Raw genomic sequence first — 13192 nt, forward strand, 5'->3', positions numbered from 1 at the left:
AGAAAATGTAATTAATTCCAACAATTTGCTCCTAAGTAAAAACTCACACATGCGGCTGTTGTGATCCAATTTCCTTAATGTAAAAACTCATTATTTTTATTAGTGGACAAATAAGTTAAAAAGTCAGCTTGTAAACTCAGTAGTGTGGGTTCCTAACTGAGTTCTTTAGATAACCGCAAACTTAGTAGTTGAATTTATAGTATGTGAGGATTATTGAAGCAACTAAGAACTGGGAAGCAGCTGTACAGCGACCTCTTGTCTGCAGTTTTGTGACTAAACTAATGAAAAACACATAACTTTCAGAAGTAACATGGGGACTTTTTTTTACAAAACAAAGGAAAATTTTCTCTCTCATCTTATTCTATATAATGAAGATTAGATAGATAGATATAGATATATTAGATAAATATGAGAGAAAATACTATTCTCCTGTCAGAACATGTGAAGTAAAAGCTCACCAAATAGAAATCTACATCACACTGACGGTAAAAGTAGAACACATGATGGGAAACATGGATTTCCTCAGCCTGAGACAGGCGATAACCAAATTCCAAACTTCTCTCAGTGGTAATTCCATGATTAGTCTGTCTGTCTATCTATCTATCTATCTATCTATCTATCTATCTATCTATCTATCTCTCTATCTATCTATCATCTATCTATGTATCCATCCATCCATTCATCATTCATTACACCTTGCTTTTATTTACCCAGCCTTATATATCAATGGTTTATATAACAGTAAATGAAATATGGATGAGCATAAAACTTTCTAGATGTCACCTTTTGTTTTCCCTCATTAAGCAAGCAGTACTTCCTTGGGTGAAAAATTACAACCACTGTTTGAAGAGCCGTTGGGGACAATCACTGACAAATAATGACTTAGGACTTCCATATACTAAGGCCACACACCAAGGATTTTCTGGTTAATATACATAGTTAATGACACTACAAACAAAAGCCTGTAAAACTCTGCAAAAAAAAAAAAAACTATGTTTACCATAAAAAAGACCAAAGAACAGTAACATATTAAAAGATTTTCTTCAAATTAAATGATTTACAAGCCAGATGAATGTTGACTGCACCATTTTCTGAACTTCTGAATCTATTATTAATCTTAATTTTAAAAATACCATGCGATAGTACCTAATGTGACGCACCTAAATACAGTCATGTGCTCCATCGCTACTTTATATGTGTTCTGTTTCTACAAATTGACTGTAAGCCACTTGAGGACTTTCTGAACTGCTTCATTCTTCAGCTTCACAACAAAGCTACAGATATGGTAAGATCTCAAAAAGCCTGCTGAGTAAATGCCGATGAATAATAAAATGAGGTTATCGACCAGCATTTATAGCTAGAATATTCCTAAATATGAAAAAAACAAACAATGGCTATTCGATCTAATGGTAAAACCCCAATTAGATTTACTGATCTTCACAACGACCTTTATTTCCGAGACTTTGAAGAACCTTCACAATACTAAATTTTGTTTATAGACAGGTTAACATACAAAACTGAACAGAAAAGAAAAATATCCCTTTGGAAAGAATATATTTTATTATTAAATAAGAAACTATACTCTCTATAAAAATGCCTCAGAAGTCTAATTTCTACCTGAGTAGATGCCAAACATAAGTTCTGCTTTGAACAGACAAAATGTATTAATGACAAGTAGGGTCTTTTCAAATTTCAAGTCATTGCTGCATAGCGTCCAATAGTACCTTAGCGAGAGGACATCAGAATTTGGAGTTCAGTGTCCAGGCTACTGGTAAGCTGACTTGCCAGACCGTGATTTTTAAACACAAGTTATCATAACTGCTCATACAGGCAAAAAAGGCCAACAACTTCCACATTCTGTTTTCTGGGGTGGAATCTTCTCTGAATATCCCCAGGCCACTGTTCTTGTTTATTTCCACAAAACAAGATTATTTTAGGTTGTGAGAGAAGAAAAGCTTCACTTAACGAACATCACTTGGAAAATACTGTTGCGAGGTGTTTGATTCCGATGGGTTGTAAATGTTTCAGCTAGTCACCAGAGGCTACAGACTCACACACAGCCCCACATGTGCACGTCTGAACTCCCTGATGAGAGCACATAGAAGAAGCCTATTGTGTTAACCGCTTTTTGGGAAGAAAGCCAATTACAGCTAATTCTGCGTTGCTCATTGTACAGTTTGTGGAATATTCAGGCAATTGTTTAGATACACATGAACTTGAGAGTCAAACACCCTAGGCTTTAACCCAGGCTCCATCACTTGCTAACTGAGGGGCTGTAGGGAACTATGTATCTAACTGGTAAAAAAAGAAGATAAAGCACGGACATTCTCAGGTTGGTGTGCAGATTAGGAAGGCGTGGTGTACACAGTTGTTTAAATGTTGAAGCCCTGGTGGTTTCAAGCTTCAGTTACTGTTGTTAAGTCTTACGGTAGCCTTCTTGCAAAGGATGCTGGGATACCAACAATAAGGACAGAGAGACAGACAGACAGGAGGGCAGGCAGACAGACAGACAATGTCTCATTTCCTCATTTACTAGGGCTGTCCTACAAAGCACTGCAGACGCAGTAGCTTAAACAATAAAAAGGTACTTCCTCACATTTCTGGATCCTGGAAGTACAAGCTCAAGGTGTTGGTTGGCAAGGCTGGTTTCATCTAAGCCCTCTCTCTCTGGCTCGTAGATGCCCATTTTCCCCCTGTGGCCACACACGGTCTTTCCCGTGTGTGTGCCTGCCTGGGTCCTCATCTCCTCATCACTTCTTTTTATGAGGACACCAGTCATGTTGGATGAGGGCCCACCTTCATGATCTCATTTTAACTTTATTACCCCTTTAAAGACACTGCATCCAGATACAGTCACATTCTGACGTACTGGGGGTTAGGACTTCAAAATATAAATTGCTAGAGGGGGCACATCCAGCCCATAACAAAAAATGGCAAAATTATCAGGGGTAAGGCAAAGTGACCAGTGAAGTGACCACACATTCCCTGCAGGGTCAGTCAGACTACACGTCACATAATTTAGGACTGAGAGTCTCGAGGGAAGAAAACTTATCCTAGACATTTTTGATATGTCAAATATCTTAGTTTCTTACACAGAAGAGGCACTCAGTCATTGTTTGTTGGATATACCGAGTCCAATGAACTCAGGACTGATTTGGGTAGGCATCCATAAATGAATATACTTATAAATAATAACTGGTCTATCTATTTTTACATATATGATATTATATATTATAAAATATGTATTAATAAAATATATGTTAATATACACTGTATTACTATTATATATAATATTCAGATATATATCATTATATAATATACATCATAATATATCCTATATTATATAATATATATATTATGTATTAATATATTTGTATATACTAATGTGTAGAAGTAGAAAGACTAAGTAGGAGGAACTTGCCATTTGAATGAGAAATGACAGGTGAAATAACATAATAGCATTTCATGAAAAGGAAAGCTGCAATTAATAAAGTAAAATCTGCAAGACTTGAGGATGCTTTGGATGTTATAGTCCATAAATGTAGGAATAACTTCTACATTTCTGGCTTGTGTGATGGATGCATGTCGGTGCTCTCCCTTAAAATGGAGGAGCACTGGGCATGAGTAAGTTTGAGGGAAAAGATACTGAGTTCAGCTTTGAACACACACCTTAAGACACCTCTTGAGATGCACTTGAGATTGCCAAGTGGATATTTTAAATAAATAGTGTATATATGTCAGCGCAGTAACAAATTCCTCTGAGCTAGAGAATAATATTTTTGCATAATTATGTATAGATGCTAATTTTGGGCTTAGACAATTGGGTATCTACCAGGTTCAAGAGTACTGTTATGATAAAAAAAAAAAGAAAGATAATCCCTGGTGTCAATCTAGTGATAAGAAAACTATGAATCAAAAAATCACATAAAGAAGTGTAAAATGAGCCCTATGGTAAACAGTGTGAAGATGTCCATTGGATTCATTGGTGTAAATGTTATGGATAATCACCCACAACAAGTCCCTCCCCTCATGATAAGCATTAACGCAGGCTGAAGTAGAAGCAGCAGGTGAGGAAGCGGGTTCTGTGAGCGTGCACACATTCACACACAGTTGGGAGGGCTGGCTTTGAAAATGGGGAGAAAACTTATAGCACGGATCATCTGGAAAGGGATGTGAGGTCAAACTGAGGAGATACATTTTATTTATTTTTTAATGGCAGATATTCTGAGCAAGGATACAAACTGACTGGAAGGACCCAGCTGCAAGGAAAATGTATATATAATAATAATAGGATAACATTGTTGATACTTTGTGCAAAGATGGGACACAAGGCCCATTTGAGGGGCCTGGTTTTACATGGGAAGAGGAGTGTTCCTTTACTGTAACATGATAGAAGGAAACTAATATGAGCGTGGGTGTAGGAAGACTTGTGTTACGCTTGGTAGTAAGACATTGAGAGAGAACTGTGTGAAAGCTTCTAATCAAAAAATAAATTATTTTGAAATAATTATAGATCTACATAGCAGTTGCAAAAAAAAATAGAGAGAGTTCCTGAATCTCATTCACCCAGCTTCTCCCAGTTAATTACATGTTACAAAATCAAGGTATGGTTATTAAACCTGGGAAATTGGCATTAGTTTATTACTATTAACTAAAAACAGGCTTACTTTAGATTTCAGTGGTTGTATAGGTCACTCGAATTTTATCACATGTATAGGTTAATGTAAATACAACCACAAATCAGGATACAAAACTGAGCCATCACCCCGAAGAAACTCCCTCATGTGGCCTTTTTGAGAGTCAAAGAACACCGTGTGAAGAGACATATTCCAAAATTTGGGTTTCTATAGAGTATTCTCTTGACAAAAAGCAAATACATATATATTTGTTTATTTGATGTTAATTATTTAATTCATGAACATTATGAAATAAACATTCTATATACTTATGAATCACAGTTGCAAATTACAAAAATGACAACTGTATTTCAATGACAGTGGGGAAGAAACTGAGCTTATTGCAGCCTAAGATCAACTATCCAGTTACAGCTAAACAGATAAATTGAGCAGAAGTCCAAAATCATAAAATGTCACTTTTTCTTTTTCAGAATGTCCACAGTCTTTAGATGACACTGAAATTTAGTGAAAATACTAAATAATACATTTTACATATATTTTAAAAAGCATTATACAGCCACTGGTCTCTTAAAGCAGGACCTGTTCCATTGAGTTATGCACCAATCCTGCGATGAGTGTGTGTAGTAGGACACATGATAACTAAAAGGCCACTTCACTTTTCAACGTGAGTTTCTCGAGTAAACGTAAAAAATTGTCCTTCACCTTGAAATTGCAAAGGCTGCATCGCCATCTTAAAACAGTGTAAGGCAAGGAGTGAATAAGAGGTGCAGTCCTGTTCTCTCTCCGCGCCTTCTGCTCTGACGTGCGGCCAGGGCTGCGGTTCAGTAACCCTCCTATGGCCACAGAAATTCTCTTTTACCCCCAATCTCTACTCATTCAAGGTAGGGCAGGATGAAGACTTCTTCTTATGTCCAGAACACTTAGAACACTTATGTCACCTAAAATCCGTCTTCCTGAGTTCTCCCCCTGGACAGGGAAAAGTCAACATAAATTATTTTTGGAACACTCCTCTGGAACTCCCAAAGTTCCACCAAGTTGATGTCAAATGAATTGTAATATTGGGAAGAATACATTTATAGCTGCCCGGGTCTGTGCAGACATACCTAGACATAGTCCTGTGCTTCAGTCAATGTGTGTATATCACACTCTGATCATTTATTCCAGATATGTTGCCTTTTCCTAATTGCATTTTTGAAGGGACTTTCAGCTTGTGTTTTTATCCTACAATATCCAGAGTGTGGATAAGATGAAACGAAAGTATCACTGACTAAGAAAAACTTAAAATAAGTTCCTTAATGAGAGAAAGATTTAATGGCTATGAGGTCATCTCTCTATATCATGCAAGCCTGCAAACAGAACAGAAATACAATAAAACTCGGGCAGTGCTGGAAAGCCATTTGTTAGCTATTTCCAGCTTCAGAGAATGGAGCCAAACCTATGAGGTTGGAGTGCATTAAGTAAAACCCTGAAAGCTTTATCAAGAGTTTTACTTTGACGTGAATATTGGCGAAGCCAATATTCAAACGAAAGAAAAGGGATGGCGATCCAATTGGAGAATCATAACATAGCTTCCTACGTACCCCATATTTCTCATTTATTTTTTAAAATATCTTACCGCCGAAGGAAGAAGAGCAACTAAAATCAACTTCAGAGTCAGTCGTGTCCGTCAACCAATTTCTTACCGAGGCCAGCTCACTTCCTTTCCATCAAAAGACAATAGACAGGTAATGCAAATAGAAAAATTCTGCCTCTGTGGGTTTTGCACTTACTACCACTATTAATAAACAACTCAGTTGTTGGCAACAGAAGCAGTGTAGAAATTTGAAATTCATGGTCCCTGACTCTTGACCTTGCCTATAGATGGGAAGCAAGGAGGGGAGATGCTGATGGAAATCTTTGAAAATTTCAATGCATTTGCGTATATGCATTTATCTAAAGAGCAATTCCAGATTTTCAAAATGATCCATGATGCAGAAATGATGAAAATCACTTCTTCAGAGCACAATTATGAACTTTTTATCCTCAGAATCTGATTTATAAGCCATTCAATGTATGTTAAGGTGAATTTTAAAAATCATAAACTGAAAGATAAAAAGGACTTTAGCAGTCTTTATGTCCAACCTTTTAAAGGACTGCCAAATTCTGTCAATCACATATAAACTAATTATGGAATACTCTAGTGCAAAATTAGCAAACTTCTTTTTAGAGGATCATCTAGACTTTGGGAGACAAGAGACAGCATCAAGGATATTACACAGATAAATATGTAAGTATTTACCATGTAACCACTAAAAATTGTAAAACCAAAAATAGCCAGTGTGCTCACTGTGGCCTGCACCTTTGCCTATAGGTTGCAGAACAATTATAATATATAATTATAATAATATTAGATTCATGGTGTGAATTGACAGAATTATTTCAATTTTGAAAGGAAGAAAGGAAACAGTATACCTTCTAGCTACATGAAGTACTGCATTAAATACTTTATGAATACTGTCTGTTTAAAAGCACAAAACAGTCCTGTTAGTAAGGTGCTGTTATAGTGAAGTTGTAGATAAAGCAACATGGAATGTTCAGTAATTTTTCCAAGATTATTTCTTGAGATCTTTTTTGAGTCCAGATTTTTTGTGCTGAGTGGGAGGAATGCAGCGATGGGCAAGAAACTCAGCCTGACCTGAGTACCTGTGAAGGGATGACCGGCAGGAGAGCAGCAGCTAACCCATAAGCAGGAAGACTTCTGGGAGGAGGTGAAGTCACAACAGTGACATAAGGGAAGTTCAAGCATTTGAAGGAATAAGAAAAAATTGTTTCTGACAAATATAAATGTGTTTGTGAATATCTGCTTATAGAGGCACGTTTGGGGGAACATCAAACAGCTCATTATGGGAGGAACAGGAGAGAAATGAAGAGAAGTGTAAGAGATGGGGGTGGTCAGGTGAGCAGGCACATGATCAGAGAGAATCGTGCAGGTGTTTGTAGGGGACATCTGGACATCTTGCTGTTGAATGTTAATACCCATGTATTAGAAGCCGTCTCTTTGATTTTGACCAACAATCTTTTCTTAATCTCAGTCTGTAGATTCACGTGAGTTCATCCTCTTTCCCAGGGTTTTAGAGTGGGTCCTTGTCCCAGCCGGGGCAAAACAGTGTACATGAATCAAGCCTGACTTTTAGTGGAACGATTTGGACAGAGAGCGACAATTTATGCTCTGCATTCTAATCTGCTTGACTAGAAGCTTGCAGCTTTTCATGTCCAGCTTTATCTTCTTTTGGGAAGGATCTTTTTGAGAATAAAAGCAGTATAAGGAAACCCAAATTAATTGATTGAATGTCTAAATTTAGTGATGGCTGAAGATCATTCTGGAACTTTTCAGTTATGATGGTCAACAAATTCTCCCTCCCTGATGAAACCATTTGGAGTTGGTTTCTAAAACCTGTAACTGAAACATTTGTCATTAATACAACTATGATAGTTTTACAAATGAATTTGTTGATAAAAACCTCTGAAAGTTTTTAGGCAACTCGTAGCATTAAAAGACTTGTGCTTTTAAAAGGAATACACTGAATTTTTTTGGAAAGTAATGATTAGGTCATAAAAGACTAAAGCCCCAGAGACCAGCTTGATTCTATGTTGTCGTCTAGAAACAAGATGGTAGAGGATTGGCAGGTGGGAATTAAAGGTAGTGATATTTATGTAAATATAAAATACTAATGTCAAGGGCTTGGTGACTGATTAGAAATGGGTGAGGGAGAGGAAGAAATAAAAGTCAAGAGTGGCGCTCGTGTGTCTGGTTTAAGCTACTGAGTAATCCACGCTAAGACACAGAACGTGGACAAGGTGTGGCTTAGTGTCACTACGGCAATGGTAACTGAAGTAGGAATGGGTGAACTCGCCAGGAGAAAGCAGTGAGAAGCGAAAAGAGCCTAAGTGGCAGTTCTGAGGAATGCCAGAATGTAAAGTGTGGTCAGAGGACAATATTTACAAAGGAGACTGAGAAGGAGGGAGCTGAGCATGGGATAGGGGAGAGGGAATAAGCCTGTGGTCATGAATGACACATACTGAAGAAGCCAGGATGGGGCATCCAGTGAATTAAGCACCAAGGTGGTTTCTGGTGACTCTGTTGTCCCTTTGGATCATGTAACTACCAGAAGTCCTGGCAAATGGAAACCTATCCTTTGAACAACAGTTTAAATGCAGCCCCCTTGGAGAGGCCCTTCCTGCAGAGCCTTTCGTTAAATTTGCTCGACTGTTCCACTCTCTCCTTTTCCGCACAACATGGATCTAAATTTGTGCTTATCTACCTTCCCCAGCAGATTCCACGAGGGCTGGGCTGTGTTTATTTCCGTTCTGTTTCTCCAGCACCTGATAGACTGCCGGCCACTCAATAACTATTTTTAAATGAATAAAACCAAAAAGCGAAATACCGACTTGCATTTTAAATCACGACATCTAAATATCACCAATTTACTGTCGGTTCTAAACCTCTTTCAGGGAAACGGAATAGACGACAATTTCTGCATCCTTGACAGGTTTCATTTTTAACTCTCGTGTCTTCACGTGAATGTAAGAAAGGAATCGTCTCAACAATAAAAAAAAAAAAAAATCTCTGTTTTGAGGATAAGCCACAGCTTCTGGACCTGCATGGCCTGTATTCAAATCCCATCTGTATGTGGTTAGCTGTTCAAGCTTAGGCAAATTACTTACATCCTCTGAACTTCCGTTTGCTTATCTGTAAAATATAGCAACAAAAAGAGGACCTGTTCCACTGGGTGCTTTGAGAATTAATACTATAAAGTATAATGGCTCACATTAGAGAGCTAGGAACATAGTAATATATACTCAGATGTTTTATATTATTAATATTACTTATTTGATTATAACCAATTGTGTTTTTAAAAGTTTGTCATGATGATCATTTTTTCTACTTAGTTTTATCCTTGGATTACATCTGAATTGTGCAAGAAAGAACTGTAGAACTGACTGATTAGATAAAATAAATGTAGGATTCAAATTCTGCCTTAAGCCTTCCAACAAATATTTATTTTATACATGCACATGAGAATAAGCCTTTTTCTCAACACTGTTTCTCTCCTTCTCTATCTTTATAAAATGAACATAACTACACGATTTACAGAATTGAAAATTCCTTTCCCACGGCCACTACCCAGATTGATCTTCAATCTTCCATTCTTTTCCCCCCAATTATAAACAAAAAAAAAAAAATAGAGGCATTCTGACTTCCAGAGAGACATATGAACATTAAAATGTAGCTTAAAGTTTAGATAGCACAGACGGTTATTTCCAAAGACATCTTTTGCTCCTTCACGCTGGGGCAGGAAGCTTTTTAGTGTTGTATTTATTTTAAATGTCTATAGGCTTTTTCCCATAAGAGGATGATATCATTTTGGTCCTCCTGTAACCATGTGTTTACTCTTTTAGGTGTTCCACTGTGAAGACACTTGGTGAGTGGGAAAGCTGTTACAAGTTTCTCTATGGTCCGTGGTCCAGAAGAAAAGGCTTACACAATCACTATAATTCAGTGAATACCCAATTGCCACTGTCCTTGGCTGAGGATGTTGCCAAATGATCTATGCGTGTTGAAAGGTACACCAGTTTAAATTGATAGATTATTATCAATCCCCTCAGGGAGAACCAAATTTTCAGTGCACACCTGATAGCCATTAAGCAAGTCTCGCTGCCTAGATATACGTACTCAGTTCCTAAGGTCAATGGAATGTCTGTTCTTAGTAGAGTTGATGACATTTTGTGTCTAGCCCATTTTTCATCACCAGGAAAGTGACATGATTTCATAATTGGTTCAATATCATTCACTCTCCCTCATGTGGCCATGAACAAGAAAACAATAAAACAGCTGGAAACTGATTGGAAATATAAATTTTGTGCTCTAAGAAATACTTTAACTTAGTGTACATGTTGCCCAGAGCATCTTTCTAGTTGTGAACCAGGAAGTGTGTCCTATTTGTTACTGCTTTATAGAAACGTGTGCCTAGCATAAAGTAAATTTCAAAAAAAAAAAACCAGATTAAAGAATTGGTCAAATATTAAGAGCCGATATCCTTAAAAGTACCAAATACACAATTCAGCACAAGACAAAAACATTCACCAGAATTTGCCATAATATAAAGACAAAAATTAAATTCTGCCCACCTACATCATACCTCGCTAATGATGTACAAACAGAGATACAGAAAACTGACCCAACAAAATGACAACATACAGAATGGGAGAAAATTTTTCCAAATGATGAAACCGACAAAGGCTTGATCTCCAGAATATATAAGCAGCTCATATGACTTAATAAGAAAAAACCAAACAACCCAATCCAAAAATGAGCAGAAGACCTAAACAAGCAATTCTCCAAGGAAGAAATACAAATGATCAATAGGCACATGAAAAAAAATGCTCAATATCACTGATTATCAGAGAAATGCAAATTAAAACTATGATGAGGTATCACCTCCCTCCAGTCAGAATGGCCATCATTCAAAAATTCACAAATGACAAATGCTGGAGAGGCTGTGGAGAAAAGGGAACCCTCCTACACTGCTGATGTGAATGCAGTTTGGTGCAGTCACTGTGGAAAACAGTATGGAGAGTCCTCAAAAGACTAGGAATGGACTTAACATATGACCCAGGAATCCGCTCCTGGGCATATATCCAGAAGGAAATCTACTTCAGGATGACACCTGAACCCCAATGTTCATAGCAGCATTATTTACAATAGCCAAGACATGGAAACAGCCTAAATGTCCATTGACAGATGACTGGATAAAGAAGATGTGGTATATTAATACAATGGAATACTATTCATCCATAAAGAACAACATAATGCCATTTACAGCAACATGGATGTCCTTGGAGAATGTCATTCTAAGTGAAGTAAGCCAGAAAAAGAAAGAAAAATACCATATGAGATCGTTCATATTTGGAATCTAAGGAAAGAAAGAAAAGAAAGAAAGAAAGAAAGAAAGAAAGAAAGAAAGAAAGAAAGAAAGAAAGAAAGAAAGAAAGAAAGAAAGAAAGAAAGAAAGAAAGAAAGAAAGAAAGAAAGGAAGGAAGGAAGGAAGGAAGGAAGGAAGGAAGGAAGGAAGGAAGGAAGAAAGGAAAGAAAGAAAGAAAGAAAGAAAGAAAGAAAGAAAGAAAGAAAGAAAGAAAGAAAGAAAGAAAGAAAGAAAGAACGAACATAAATACAAAACAGAAACAGACTCATAGACACAGAATACAAACTTGTGGTTGCCAGGGGGGAGCGGGGTGGAAAGGGACAGACTGGGAGTTCGAAATTTGTAGATACTGACAGGCATATGTAGAATAGATAAACAAGATTATACTGTACAGCACAGGGGAATATATACAAGATCTTGTGGTAGTTCACAGTGAAAAAGAATGTGACAATGAATATATGTATGTTCATGTATAACTGAAAAATTGTGTTCTACACTGGAAATTGACACAATGTAAACTGACTATAACTCAATTAAAAAAAAAAAGAAAAAAAAAAGAAAACTGACCCACAGTAATGGACACATATTTCAGTAGATACTAGTGTGTTTCTTTACAGTATACATTTTAAGCTCCTTTTTAAATTGACACTCTATGCACTCAACTCAATTCAATTCGACAAGCACACATCAAAAGATTTCCCTGCGTCAGGTACCATAAAAGAGGGTTTCAGAAAATATGACTAAGATAAAATTCCTGTCCCCAGGTATCCAGTAATTTAGCAGAAGCCAGAGATAATAAAAATACACCCATAACTCTGAAACAAAGTGGCTAAAAATCCAAGGTTACACAAATAGTTTTTTTTTATTTTATGTTTTTAATATCCTTAGGGCTGAGCACAATAAGATCAAAGTAGCTACTCAATTAATATTTGGATTGTGAAGGAAGGAGAATTATAGCTCATATTTGAAAAGAGACGGTTGTGAGGAGGAAATGAAATCTATTTGCTTTATTATTGAGGCTTCTGACTCACAAGGAAAAATGAGAATGTCACTGATTCAATGGAAAACTATTTTTTCAGTGACTGTGCACAAATCTATCCCATTGTTGCCAAAACCAGACTGATTATTAAGTGGCCAGGAATCTCCCACTTTTGCAGTGTTGTTCTAATAATTCTACATTGTTTTCACCACGATCAGAAAATCTGCTCTCAGAGAACTATTGAGAAATGAAAACTTTTTTGAACTTTAGTTATGGTGAGTCCACACTGCCTTCAGCTACTTCAGCATCCTTGCAGCCAGAGCTTCCAAGCCAGGCAGGGAGGACATGGATCCAACAGCCAGGCAGAGCCCTCGAATTCTGCAAGGTCTGAAAAATTCAGATAGGCGAAGCTGAGTACATGACTACTCTGAACAATTATGCCTTCAGTTGATTCTGGAGTGTAAGAGAAGTAGTAATGATAACCAAATCAAGCACATTTTTAAAACAGCAGGGTAGACAATCTCAAAATATTCATCTTTAGCTAAAGAAGCTGTTAACTAGGAATTTAGTTCCAAATTTTAACATTGGAAAATACTTATTTAATATATGTAACC

This window comes from Camelus dromedarius, chromosome 7, assembly GCF_036321535.1.
Source record: "Camelus dromedarius isolate mCamDro1 chromosome 7, mCamDro1.pat, whole genome shotgun sequence".
Classification (NCBI taxonomy): domain Eukaryota; kingdom Metazoa; phylum Chordata; class Mammalia; order Artiodactyla; family Camelidae; genus Camelus; species Camelus dromedarius.